Here is a 14,815-nt window from a genome sequence, read left to right on the forward strand (position 1 = left end):
TGTTTTGTTTGGGGGGGTGTAAACATATCTTATTGTTCTTAAAGGTTTGTGAGTTGATAGTGGACAGGGACCACATCATGTTCATCTTTGTCCACAGTAGTGAATCAACAAAAGTGGGGAATTTTTCCTTGAAAGCTGAAGAATTGACTTATAGTTACTGTGCCAATTAAGGAAGGAAATAGTGGTGTTGAATGCAAGGGAAGTTACCTATTGCATATTGGAGCCTAGTAATGGAGGGCTAGTTACTTGGCACTGCACTTGAGGGCAACTCAGACAGTCCCTGGCTCAGCTCCGGATTGGTTTGTATTTTATCCCTACCCTAACCCTAACCCTAACCCTAACCCCAACCCCGGAGCAGTTTAATTGGTCACCAACCCATCTGTTTACAGTCTGCAATGATTGAACAAATTCTGATAGTTCTCCAGAACTGAAGTTTTTTTAAAAAGTGTTTTTTTACATACTGCAGAATAGGAACCTGCATCAAGAACTCGAGGCCCCTCCATCTTGCCTTCACCCCCAACAGATGAAACCTTGTGATTCCTTTAAATGCACCAGGACAGGACAGCATCTCAGAACTACTAGAGGGAGGTCGCTGGCCCAGCACTTTCCCCATAGCAAGACCAGAGGAGGTAATTTGCAAGCTGACCTATCGCTCCCCTCATCTGAGGCAGAGGCAGCAGTCACATGATCTATTTGCTAAGGAAAGAGCAATGTTAGTCTAGCTACACAAATACGTATGGTAAAGACATACTCGGGAAGCTTAACACACATGGCCACTCACTTATCATGTGAGCCGGGCTAAATGATAGAAATTGACTCTGGACATCCCTTGCTCGCTCGTTTCTAGCCTGGTGATGGAAGTGCAGTGGCCAGAACAAAATATATCAATAAGATTATACCACTAGTAGCACAAGGGGGTATAGCTCAGTGGTAGAGCATTTGACTGCAGATCAAGAGGTCCCTGGTTCAAATCCAGGTGCCCCCTGCCGCATGACTTTTACCATCAGAGCAGTTTATAGCTCAAATGGGTGGAGTCATGTTTACTCCCTCCTTCGACAACCCTTCCCCGCACCCCTCCTCCCCCCCGCCCTGGAGCTTCAGTCCTAAAACAGAATGAGACGTGGGAATGGGGGAAGGCAGAGTTGCTAAGGCGCATATTAGAGAATTAGAATATTTGTTTGCCAGAACCAAAGGTATTTGGTTCTAATCCAAGTGCCCCTTTGTCTCAGGTTTACCTTTCTAGTAGGTCCTTTGTCTTTAAAACTCAATGTTTCCCTTCCTTCTTTTACCCCAACCCCTGTCTTCTATGTTACTGATGGAACAGAAACCCTCAGCTTACTAGATAAATCTCACCAATCCTGGAGTCAGAAGCATCAGTCCTTAGACATTCACTAATTTTGCCATCAAACTCTGAACCTTAAGTTTTCTCATCGGTAAGATGGGGATGCTGCCTACCTCACAGGGTTACTATTAGGATTATAGATCTTTAGCTAAAAGAAACCTGCTAGCCTACCTCAATTTAGGAATGAGGAAATCTGAAGCTCAGAGGAGTTAAGAGACTTACACCCATCACACAGGTGAATGGCAAAGGCAGGATGGGACCCCTGGCTTTCTGACCCCAAAATCAGAACTTTTCCCACTGTACCACTGCAAATGAGATAATGTTTAGAGTTTTGGAAATGCTATTTAGATGTCAGCTGTCATTCCCTAATATTACATTGTGCTTTAATGTTTCCAATGCATCTTTGCCTAATTTCTCATTTGATCTGCACAACAGCCCCTCAGTCAGTCAACAAGCATTTATTAAGCACCTACTCCACGCCAGATACTTGTGCTAAGCAGTGCTAATACAAAGAAAGGCAAAGGACAGCCCCTGTTCTCAAGGAGCTCACAGTCTAAAAGAGGAGACAACATGAAAACAACTAGGGACAAAGATATACATGAGATAAATTGAAAATAACCAACAGAGAAAAGGCACTAATGGTAAGAGGGTTGAGAAAAGGTTTCTTATAAAAGGCAAGATTTTAGCTGGGACTTCTGGAAGAAAGCTAGGGAGGGCAGGATACAGAGATGAGGAAAGAGAGAATTCCAGGCATAGGGGAGAGCCAGTAAAAATGCTCCAGGCTGGGAGATGGCAACTTAATACATGAAGGAAGGAAGATGGAAGAAGACTGAAAAGGTAAGTGCTATTATTATCCTTATTTGAACGGAAAGGAAACTGAGGTTGGGCAAAATTAAATGACATATCCAGAATTACTTAGCTATTAAATATCTGAGATGGATTTCAAACTCAGGTCTTTTTGACTCCAAGTCCAGAACTCTACCACTATACCACCCATAATGTTTTTCCCATTTCAACTTCCTGTTACATTAGTGTCTATATCATTACATTTTCATACTTAATCATATGCTATTTTGCATGCTTCTCTGACTGTTCTATATGCTTTAATTATGCCCCACAATTTAATTGTAGGTTTCTTTAGGGTGAGCTCCATGTTTTCTCTTCAAATCCCCTCAATACCTAGCACAGGGGGGTGTTTATAGTAGATACACACAGACACACTTGCTGAATTGAGTTGAAAAAAGCCCTCAGAAGTAGGGTGTCTTAATATTGTGATCCACTGAAGCAAACTGGTGGTGTGAGAGCCCTGTGCTGGTAGAGAGAGGAAAATGTGTGGTGCTGTGTTAGGAGTAGGAACAATTCTGTTTGAAGCAAAGACATGATGTGTAGCCTATGAAAACTACAGAAGCCAAAGACAAGATTTTAAAGGAGTTTAACATATGGTCAGAGCTGAAAAACGGAAGTTCTTCCAAAAGAAAAGATCCCTCTTGGAATATGGCTCAGAGGCACAGCATTTGACTAAGATCAAGAGTTCTCCATAGGGGACATCCCAGACAGTTCGGTTTCCATTTTACCCTGAAGAATAGATTACTCACTTGGAATTCACTTCTGGCTCTAGAGGACTCCTGCCCATTTCTCTACTACCATCTTCTTAAACATTGAGGACAAAGTCTATCCTAAAGTAATAGCTTTGTTCAGGTTGAAATTGTTATAGGTTATACGTGTGTTATAGTGAAAGAGAAAATTATTCTAAAAACTTAATAAAAACCCTAACACTTAAAAAAAAAATTAAGCCCAGACTCTGGATTAAACATGAAAGGTCAGCTGACTTGTAGATTGAGACTTCTGGGTGCCCTTGGACCTGGACTTTTGGTTCAACTTTGGATGATGGTACCTTCAGGAAGAGTAACACAACACTCAGTCGTTCTTTGTCTTTTTCACCATTAAGGACATTGGTGTGATATTAGCTGTAAAAGGCCACAGAAATGCAGAATTCCATGGAAGAGACCTCAAAGGTCATCTGGCAGAGTATTGGTCAAAGAATTATAGAATCCCAAAGGGACTTCAGAGGATCTCTAGTACTTCCTGTGCCTGAACAGGAATCATCTTGACAACATCCCCATCAAATAGTCATTAAGCCTTCCCCTTGGAGGCTTCTTGCCACTGTGAACTCACGGCATCCTAACTAATTCTTAGGAAGTCATTTCCTACATCAAGGCCAAATCTGCTTCTCATTGATCCAAGTTCTGTCCTCTGGGTCCAAGGAGAACAAATCTAATCCCTCTTCCACAAGACAGTCCTTCAAATACTTTAAAACATCTATTATGCTTTTATCTACTCCTCCCCTCCACCCCCACCCCAAATCTCTTCATCACCAGTTTCTCCAACTGATTCTCATTTGGTTTTGTCTTTAGTCCCTTGACTACTCTTCACCCTCCTCTCCAGATTGTTAATGTCCTTTGTCAAATGTGGTGCCCACAACTGAACATAATACCCTAGATGTGGTCTGACCAAGACAAGTACGGTAGGATTGTCACCTCCCCCACATCATATACTCAAGCCAGCCTAGGACAGGATTAGTTTTTTTACTTGTAAGCAATACTTTCGTTTATATTAACCTCCTAGACCACTAAACTCCCCTTCCCCAATGTATCTCAAGCAGGTCATTATTAAAAATGAAGGTTCCATATTAACCAAAATATTTTCGTTAACATTTTGGTATCTTCTCTCTTATGTACGTGTATCTCATGCCCTCTTTACCCTGCCCAAATGTGAAAAGGGATGCCCCAGAGAGGAGCTAGCACCTTATAATCAGAAGTTTGGGGGAAGAGACTGAATAACCCATAGATTAAAACATTTATTAAGTACCTACTATGTGCCAAGCACTGAATTAGGTGCTGGGGATACAAAAGCCAAGAATGAAACAATCTTTATTCTCAAGGAGTTTACATTTGATGAAGGAAACATTCCTGCCCTCAAGGATCTAACATTCAAGTGGGGGAGAGGAGAAAAGAGCTTGTTGAGGAAAACAACACACACATACAAGCAAATGCAAAGTACACATGAAGTGATGTGGGAGATATATGGGTTGAAATAAACACAGGATTTGGAGTCATGCAACAGAGATTCAAATTCTACTTCTGCTACTTAATAGCTCTGTGACTTTGGGTAAGTCATTTAACATCTCTGAGCCTCAATTTCCTCAACTGTAAAATGAGGGGGTTAAACTAGATGACCTCTGAGGTCCTTTCACACTCTAAACTGATGTTCCAGTGCCTCTGGGGTCCCATCTTGGTTCTGAGTCTATGATTTTTTTTTTAAGTCTATGACTTTTTTTTTTACCTACTGTCTACCCAACCTACTAACTGTCCCCTGAATATGGACATATAGCCACTTTTCTTTAAATGATTTTCTCATACCCAAATGGAGGAAAACAAAGCAGAAAACATATAGCTTCCAAATTTACAGCAGCGGTATACATAGAAGCTGTCTTTCCTGTTATCTGGATTGTTTGATGACAAGTAGGCACTCCTTGTGCCTACATGGTCACTCCTGTTTTCTTGATTATTCCTTGACTCTTGCACACACCTCAACCCACCCCACCCACCCATACATCAATTAATTTATCCTGGAAGTAATCCTCCCTTCTCCTGCCCTTTCGGAAGAAAGATCCTACCCTGGACTCTGTTTGATTCTAAGCTCACCTTGAGATGAAATCAGAGTGGCAATATGAGGTGGTAGAGAAGGGGTTAAGATAGGACTCCACCAATCAAAGCACCCCTCAAGAATACTTTGTTCCTTCCACAAAGGAAGTTTATCCCAAGTGATTCCTCACAGTCCATCTTAAATGGAAGCAACACAGAAATATGACAAAAATCTTCACAATTCTTCTGCTCTCCCTGACAACTGATGGTTTCAAGCTGTCGATGTTATCTAGACATCAATAAACATCCCACCTCTTGCATAAAGTCTGTCTCAGAAGCTCTAATCAGCAATGTTCTCTCCCATTTCTGACTGCCCTGAATACTTAGAAAACTGACATGGTATAAGAGAAAGAATGCTAGACCTGGGACTAAGTCCTGACTCAATACAAGGGAGGAGCTCTGTCACCCTGGGTCATTTAGCTGTGGACATGTTCTATCATAGGCACAGATTCTTGACACTGAAGTTTTGACACATACTCTATCATATATTATCTTATATAGTTCTCAGGTTGCTTCATATAAATCTTGTTTCCTCAGCTAAGCTCCCTAGGGCAAGGACTGGGATTTTTCTTTTACTTGTGGCAAAGGGTTGATAACTTTGATATTTTGATCGATTAATGACAGATTCCAACATGTTCAAATCCTCCACAATTCATGAATCAGGCACACAAGAAAAACTTGAAAAAGACCTCTTGAATTGAATCTCTCCTGGCCACACTAATTTTTTCCATTCTCTTTGTCCCTAATACCTGTTATTTACTTCACTCTAACAGTGGAAAGATCCCTAGCCTGGGAGTCAGAAAACTTGGGTTCTAGTCCCCTGTCACAAATTGTGTGACTTTGGGCATATCACTTAATCTGTGTCTCATTTCTTCATCTGTCAAAAAGGAAATAATTCCTATGTAATGAGAGATCTCTTCAAATATTTGAAGGATTATCATAGAAAAGTAATTACATTTATTCTGTATGAGTCCAGAAAATGGAACTAGAATTTATAGAGAAAATTTTCTATTCCAATTTATAGTAGAACAATTAGAGGTTTTCAAATAAAGAATGTATTGCCTTTTGAGTATAAGCATCCCTATAATTTTAAGTGTTCAAGCAAATGCTAACTTAGTGACTACCTATCAGAGATATCAATGAATCATGGATTAAGAGACAGAAAGGATTTCAGAGGGCATCTTGTATCAACCCCCCTCCATCCTCATTTTACATATGAGAAAACTGAAGGGCTTGCTGAAGGTGACAGTTTTAACTAATGGCAGAAGCAGGGTTTGATCTTTGCCTCTATGTGCTTGGTTTGTGTGCCAGAGTGAGAGCTAGACCGCTTTTCAAGTCGCTGGAAAGATCAATGAATAGATTAGGAGTCAGAGGACCCAAGTGAGAGTCCTCAGTTAATAAGCTGTGTGACTTTAGGAAACTCACTTAAACTCTGTGAGGCTGATTTTCCACATCTGTAAAATGAGGAGGTTGGGGGTTCTTAACCTAGGGTCAACGGAACGATTTCAAAGGGTCCATGAACTTGGATAGGTTAAAAAAAAATCCATCTTTATTTTTACTAACCTCTAATTGAACTTCAGTATTTCCTTCAATTATTTAAAAACATTATTGTGAGAAGGCGTCCACAGGCTTCACAAGGATGCCAAAAAGGTCCAGGATACAAATAGTTAAGAAGCCTCGGATAAAACAAATTTGTAAAGCCCAGAGCGGTCTAGGATGTAGTTTACATTTCAATAGCGCAGTACTTCAAAGTCCAACCAATGCAGAGGCATCCGGAAACCAGAGTGTTGCATCCTGGGAGATGTAGTTTCCTGAGGAAGGTGTACAGGAGGCAAAGCAGGGGATCCTGGGAGATGTAAAGGAATGGGTTCCTGTGGCCAGAGGACAGCGGGTGCGGGCCTGTGATCATTCCTGCGGGCACAAGCCTTCTCCAAAAAGAAGGGAGGGGAAGGAAGAGAAAAGGCGGCCCTGGTCCGGGTGGAAGATGAATCCTCAGAGAGAAGGCCGGGAGAGCAGAGGGCCGGGCCTGGAGTCAGGAAGACCTGAGTTAAAATTCGGCCTCCGACACTAAGACACTCAGACGTTAGCTTTGTGACCCTAGGCAAGTCACTTAATCCTGTTTGCCTCAGTTTTCTCATCTGTAAAATGAGCTGGAGAAGGAAATGGCAAACTTTCCCAATATCTTTGTCAAGAAAACCCTAAATAGGGTCACGAAAAGTTGGACACAATTTAAACAACTGAACACCACCAACTCACAAAGGGAGGATGACGTCACTTCTGAAGTGGAAACGGAAGTTTTCCGCCGGAAGCAGCGGTTGCTAGGAGCCGGTTGCTTAGACAACAACGGTCAAGCCTTTGTGAGAGAGGCTGTTGGCGGAGGTGGGAAAGGGGCAGAGGCCTAGTTGTTTTGTTCTTGGAGCCCCAATAAAGAAGGTGTCCTCCTTGCCCGTGACCGAGCCCGTCTGAAGTCCCCAGCCCGCCCTTCCCCGAGGGGGGCAGTGTTAGTATCCCCCGTTTGGCCAGCGCTTGTAGCTGGACCTGGATGGAGGCCAAAGACGTGGCTCCTGCTGGCTGACCTTGGGCGCCTGGCCTCTCTGATCTCTCAGCTCCCGCTCCCAGGCATCGCCTCCTTGGAAGAGGCGCCTTTTAACACAAGAGGGAATGGAGAGGTTGGCTAATACCTCGTGCCTGGGAAGAAAGAGAATCTCACATGTGAATATCTGAATTTTGTAACATTTTGAATGCATTTTTAAAGTACACATTACTTTATTCACTGAAGAGTAGAAAGAATATAGACCCTTTGATGCCTGGGAGAGTGAAGTTTAAGTCAAAGAGTGGTTAGTTGACACAAGCTGAAAATACATTTAACTAGATTTAGATAAGTACTTTGAAGACTGACTCATAATTTATTACAGACTCACAAATTTATTAAGCACTAATTACTATGTGCTATCAACCAAGCTAGGCAAAAAAGATTTTTTAAAAATGAAACCATCCCTGCCATCAAGGAACTAACATTCCATTGCATGATGCAACATGTACAGAAATAAGCATATACAAAAGAAATACAAGGTAAGGTTTGGCAGGAGAGAATGCTAGCATCTGGGAGCATCAGGAAAGTGTTTGTGTAGAAGGTCACCTCATTAATGGAAAGCAGGATATATGGAAGGAGATTATTTGTTGTTATTCAGTCATGTCCCACTCTTCATGACCCCATTTGAGGATTTCTTGGCAGAGATACTTGGGAAAGTGGTTTGCCATTTCCTTCTCCAGCTCATCTTGCAGATGAGGAAACTGAGGCAAACAGGGTTAAATGACTTGCTCAAGTTCACACAGCTAGTATCTGAGGTCAAAGTTGAACTCTGGTCTTCTGACTTCAGGCCCAGCACTCTATCTACTGCCCCACCTAGCTGCCCAAGAGGATCATAGTTATATATAAATCTAGAACTGGAAAGGTTCTTAAAGGCCATCTAGTCCAACCTATTCATATTCAGAGGAAACATATCCAAGGCAGTTGTGTGACTTGATGTCTGAGTTTTCTATCAGGGAAGACAACCACACCCAACAACAATGCATTCCAGGACACCTATATCAGAGAAAAATAGTTTAATTGAATGACTAAATACATACATACATATATATATCATATATATGTATACCTATATATGGTAATAATTAATGGCATTGACAGATATTCTTCACCCTTCTCCCCCTAACCTCCTATATGTACTCAATAAATTTGTATTTACTTTGGAACTTTGATGAATCTGGGATCTCAATCTGCAATGTCATCTTCATTAGTCTCCCTGCCTCCAGTCTCTTCCCTCTTAAACACATATCCCATACAGATATCAAAGTATAATCCTAAAACTACAGGCCTGACCATGTTCCGAAGTTCCAGCGGCTTACTGTTGTCTCTCACATAAAGTATCAGTTCCTCTGTTTGACATTTAACATTCACCACAGTATGGCTCCATCCTAACTTTACATACTTATTACACGTCACTTTGCTTCATCCGTTCTACAGGCCAGCCAAACTGACCTACTCACAGTCCTTCACATAGGACATTCCATCTCCTATCTGTGTACCTATGTATTCCCCCCATGTCAAGAATATATTTCCTTCTCACCTCCATCTCTTAGAATCCTTACCTTTCTTCAAGTGACACATCCTTTATAGGACATTTTTGATCCCTCTGTGTGCTAGAGCCTTTCTTCCCCCAAAATACCTTGTATTTGTTTTGCATTATGTATGTACGTGTCTTCCCTCAATAGAATGTAAAGTCTTTCAAGATAGGGATTGTTTCGTTTTGTCATTGTATTCCTTTGTGCCTTTGAAAGTACTTAATAACTTTGTCTATTGCTAGCTTAATCTCATCAATATTTGTTCCAATGCTGTAGATCATAATCCAGTTGTGTTTTTTAACTAAGTGTTGGGTGAATAGTTTGTAGTTACTAATTTAATATTAATTAAGCTTCTAAAGTCTACCCAACCCTGTCCAGGGCATCATCATCATCATCATCATCATCTTTATTTAACACTTTATGATTTACAAGCCATTTGCTTCATAACTCAAATACATACTCCTTTTGTGTCATCATACAATTAAGGGATGGGTTATAGTATAAGGTTGTGGGAACCTTATAAATTGGTCCTTATAAATTGTATAGTGAGGTATAGGTCTGCTTGAAAGCAGGCAACTGGACTAAATGACTTCTCAAGGTACATATCATTCCTATAAATATTGATATAGCTTTAACATTGAGTTTTAGTTGCTTTCCTTTCCCTGAAGATGGCACTGCTGCTCTGGAAGGGGATGTTCTCATAACTTTCTTTCCCCCTCTCTTCATGTTTTATTCTTTTGCTTAATCTTTTTCCTCTTATACAGTTTTCAGCCCATTAACAGCTACTACATTTCTTTCTAAGGCTAGCAAACTAACCATCATCTAGATGGTATTATTTCAGAGAACCTAAAAGCTACCCCTCTCCAAAAATAATCCTCCCCTGCCTTCCAGTACTGCGACTGAAACTGCCCTATTAGGTGTAATTCCTTTGTTTTCAGACATTGAAAATTCCTATTTAAAGGGAAATATGTTACTTGGAAAGGATACAAGATTAATTTAACTCATTAACAGGAGCCATTAATCATTAGCTTGAGTTCATTTATCAGTTTCTTAGATGAGAGCATTCCTTGATATAGGACATAAGATGGAAGTCTTAATCTAGGTAAGGTAAAGGTTTAGAGGATGGATGCTATGCTATCCTATATGGGGAGAGCAAGATGGGAGATAAGATGTCATAGCAGAGGCTCTTGCACAATCAAAGAGAAGAAAAACTCAACACAAACTTCAACATTTTGTCTAGACTCCTGTTATTCACTATAGATATTTGCACTCTATCCACTGCCCCACCTAGCTGCCCAAGAGGATCATAGTTGTACATAAATCTAGAACTGGAAGGGTCATCAAAACTTCATCATACCAGAGATATATTTCATTTTTTTCCCTAGTCAAAGGGAACAAGAAATTGGGCTTTACCCAATGAATAGGTCTCAATATTAAGACAGAATTGACTTTCTTTACTCCCTACACATTGATAATGACTCTTTAGTGCCTTAAGGTTTATAAAGCATTATCCTTATAGCAACCTTGTGAGGTAAGCACAAATATTATTCTGCTTTACGGATGAGGAAACTGTGGCTCACACTTGCCAAAGGTCACACAGGACTTAAGCTCAGGTTTTCTGATATCAAGACACAGATCTTTTTCCATTTTAGTACTATAGCTGAGTCCCACAAGGAAGCTAAGAAAGACAAGATGAGTCTTGTTTTAATAAATTGGAAACAGAAGTATAAAGAGCCTGGGTCCCTGAGACACTTCACATGTTAGTGGCAGAACTCAGAAGTCCTAAGTAAATCTTCTGAATGCTGGCCCTCCCCTATATTAGAAATACTAACTTGATCACCATTCCAAGAACAAGAAATGGTAAAGGGGGAGAGAACAATGCCCCCATGTAGCTTCATGGTAGGAAGATGCTTTGGGTGAAGTGTGGTCAAGGATCTCAGCCTGGCTAGACAGATATAGAGAGCTATGTAAACTTGAGCTCACACACTCACCAATTAGCACAAGATAGGATAGGAGTCTCAATGCTAAATGAAAACTGAATTTGTTAACATTAGAGGTTTCCAGTGAAAAACACTTACCAAAACCAACATCTAGCATTATTTGTCAAAAGGAAACATTGGAACTTTTCACAATAAGTTCAGGAGAAAAGCAAGGCTGCCCATGGTTGTTCTAATTATTTGACACTGTGTTAGAAGTGTGATGGCAAAAAGAGAAGAAAAGTAAAGGAATACATGTTGACAAAGAGGAAACAGAATTATCTCTATTTGCCAGAAATATCATGGTTTACTCTGAAAACCTTAGTGAATCAACAAAATAATCAAGCTGATAGCTTCAATAAAGTAGTAGGATACAAAATAAATTCATAAATTAGCATTTATGTACATTACTAATAAAAACCAGGAAGAAGAAAAGTGCCATCTAAAAAAGTAATAAAATTAATTAAATCCTTGGGAGTTAATCTAGCAAGACACACATAGAATGCATATAAACAGAGTTACAAAAACAGTTTTCCCTTGAATAAATGAGGATCTAAACAAGAGAAGAAATATTCAATAGTCTTGGCTAGATTAGCCCAAGATAATAAAGTTTTGATACTTCCCAAATTAGTCTACAGATTCAATCTTAAGCCAAATAAATAGCAAAGGAAATACTTCATAGAATTACACAAAATAGGGGGCACTTGACACTTACTAGCTGTGTGACCCTGGGCAAGTCACTTAACCCCAATTGCCTAAAAAACAAAACAAAACAAGAATTATACAAAATAACAAAATGTATATGGAGGAACAAAAGGTCAAAAATAGGGAAATAATGAAGATAAAAGGAAATAAGGGGAGTTAGTATATAAAGTAATTATAATAAAAAACTGATACTGATTTTTTAAGAGAGACATTCTTTATGTTGAATAGGATGAAAGTAGGAGAAAGGGGCAAAAATTGCAGAAAAACAAATTTCAGCTCAAAGTAAGGAAAATCTTTTTAACTACTAAGAGCTATCAAAAAGTGAACCAGGCAAAGCCAGAGGTATCAGGTCTTCACTAGAAGTCTCCAAGCAAGGACTTTTCAGTTATGTTGGAGAGGGGATTCTTAATAGGTATAAGTTGAACTAGAGGGTCTCTGAGATCCCTTCCATCCAGCATTAATGTGATATGTCCATGATTCTGTTATTACAGATTTCATGGTTTGTTAGAATGAGAAGAGACCTTAGAGATGATGTACTTCCCTCCCTCCCCAAACTACTCTGTAAATATTTTGTATTTACTTATTTGTGTGTAGCAAGATTATATAGAGTCCATGGGAAGGGCTATGGAAGTTTGCATTATTGAAGTATATACCATTATTTTTTTTTCCAGTGAAATGCATGCTCCTTTAAGGTCAGGTTTCTGTTTCATTTTTCCTTCATCTCCCCAGGACACAGACATTGAATGAAGAGAAATCTGAAGCTAAGAAAGGTTAATTAACTAGCCCCTGTTTACACAATCAGTAAGCATACGGGTAAAAGATTAAACCATAGAGATCCTGGGTCAGGGGTTTTTCCATATCTCCATGCTTCTTTCCATCATTTCCACTTTCTACAGGCAGAGTCCAGCACAGTAAATGAATAACAAAAACAGCAAATGTCAAAACCTCAGATACAGGACAGAATCATACATTTTTAAAAAATCATTCATTTCCCATTTTACTGAATCTCTACCTTAGTTTTTTTTTTGTTTTGTTTTGTTTTGTTTTGTTTTAATTGGCGCAGCTAATGTGAGGAGAGCCTGGAGCTGACCAGGGTCTAGAGGAGGGGAAAGAAAGTATTCATAGATCCTAAATGTTTTTATTGTCTATATGAATCCAAAGACTACAATTCCAGGCATGCATTGCTGCTGGACTGTTTCAGTCGTGTCCAACTCTTCATGACCCCATTTGGGTTTTTCTTAGCAAAGATATTGGAATGGTTTGCTGTTTCCTTCAACAGCTCATTTTATAGATGAGGACACTTAAGCAAACAGGGTTAAGTGACTTGCCCAGGGTCATACAGCTAGAGTCTGAAGCTGGATTTGAACTCAGGTCTTCCTGACTCCAGGCCTTGTGCTGTATCCATTGTACCATCTAGCTGCCTGAACTGACCAATAATTAAAGAAAGAAGGAGCATCTGGGTGATTTAGGGCCTTTTGCATAATCAATAGAAAGGAAGTCCAGGGGTATGTGCTGGGAATTTTAGTCCTGTGAGGGTGCATCTTCTTGTAACTAGATCAACCAGATACACCCAGGCACTGCACCGTGGTCAAACTTAGGACCCCTGGCCTGCTTTAGGCATAGCAAGGACCAGGAGACCCCCTCTCAAGGAAGGGAGGAGGAATCCAGCATGAACAGACTGGTCCACGCTAGGAGAAGGCCATCCCTGGGCAGCAATGCCCAAACATTGGCAGAGTTCATTGTTCCTTAAGGGAGGCAACAAAGAGGGTATCTTTTCTAACTATGACCTAACCCTCTGGAACTCATGCTTCCCCAACATTTACTGGCTTCCAACCAGAGTAAACACATTTAGTTGAAGTCTCATTTGTACTAAGCACTTTTACATTGATTGCTCCTGGTTTATAAGATTGGGAACTAGAAGAGACCTTGAGGGGTCATCTATTCCAACCCCTTTATCTTAGAAATGAGTAAACTGAGGCACAGTAAGTGGTGTAGCAACCACAATCCATTCAATTAAAATTATTACATTTGTTCCATGAAACATACAGTTTGTGAGGCAGTTTTAGAGCAGATTAACATCCTCATTTGAAAGAGGAGGAAAGCATAATAAAAACCCTGAGTAGAGGAAGATTGAGGAGAGATCACAGATTCTTATAGTTGGAATGTTTCTCAAAGGCCATCTAGTCCAACCAACAACAGAAAGAAAAGTCCTTCTATAACATAACGGTCATGAGGTCATCTATCCCTTCTTTGCTTAAAGAATGGGATAGAGAGGGGAAGTTTCTACCTCCTGAGGCAACCCATTCAACTTTTGGGTATCTGTAATTGTTAGAAAGTTTTTCCTTATATCAGGCTTGAATCTGCCTTATAGACTTGAAAGTAGCTATGATCAAACTCTACATATTCATAAAAAGGAAGGAGTACTGAGCCAGACCCCTGTATGACAAATTTCCATTACAGAATCATAGATCTAGTTCAACCCCCTTGTTTTACAGATGAGGAAACTAAGATCTAGAGAGAAGAAGTCACTTGTGCACAGTGCATAGAAATGGAAAGTGGCAGAAAGGATTTAAACTACTGGGTTCTCAGGCATCAGGTGTGAAGTCTTCAGGAATTTCTCCCAGCCACCTCACCACCCCTTACCTAACTCTTAGGTCTTACAGCCAGCAATAGGCATTAAATCTTGTGGGAGCATTGGCAAGATACAATAGAAATTATTAGAGAAAAGCAAGCTCCTACAGCAGGGAGAACATAGGTTGTTTCTGGTGTTCTCCTGGCACTGTTAAGTTAGTCCTTCATTTGGGAAAATACAGTTTTGCTTTAATATAAAAAGGCATAACAGATAACTCCTTCTAAACCCCAGTATTATTTTGGAAAAATCAAAACTGTTTCTTGTAACAAGCTTTTTTTACCCTGGTAGATAATTCTGAGTTGCTTTATTTCAGAAATCTATACCAACATAC

The 14,815-nt window shown here is 40.1% G+C and overlaps 1 non-coding gene across 1 annotated transcript; it reads left to right on the plus strand.

Annotated features, from left to right (window-relative positions):
- The first annotated feature begins 913 nt into the window (after positions 1 to 913).
- Positions 914 to 985, plus strand: TRNAC-GCA (transfer RNA cysteine (anticodon GCA)). Its single transcript has one exon. It is a non-coding gene; the product is annotated as a tRNA-Cys (tRNA).
- Positions 986 to 14,815: the final 13,830 nt, after the last annotated feature.

Source organism: Phascolarctos cinereus, unplaced genomic scaffold, assembly GCF_003287225.1.
Source record: "Phascolarctos cinereus isolate Bilbo 61053 unplaced genomic scaffold, phaCin_HiC Scaffold_1;HRSCAF=81, whole genome shotgun sequence".
Lineage (NCBI taxonomy): Eukaryota > Metazoa > Chordata > Mammalia > Diprotodontia > Phascolarctidae > Phascolarctos > Phascolarctos cinereus.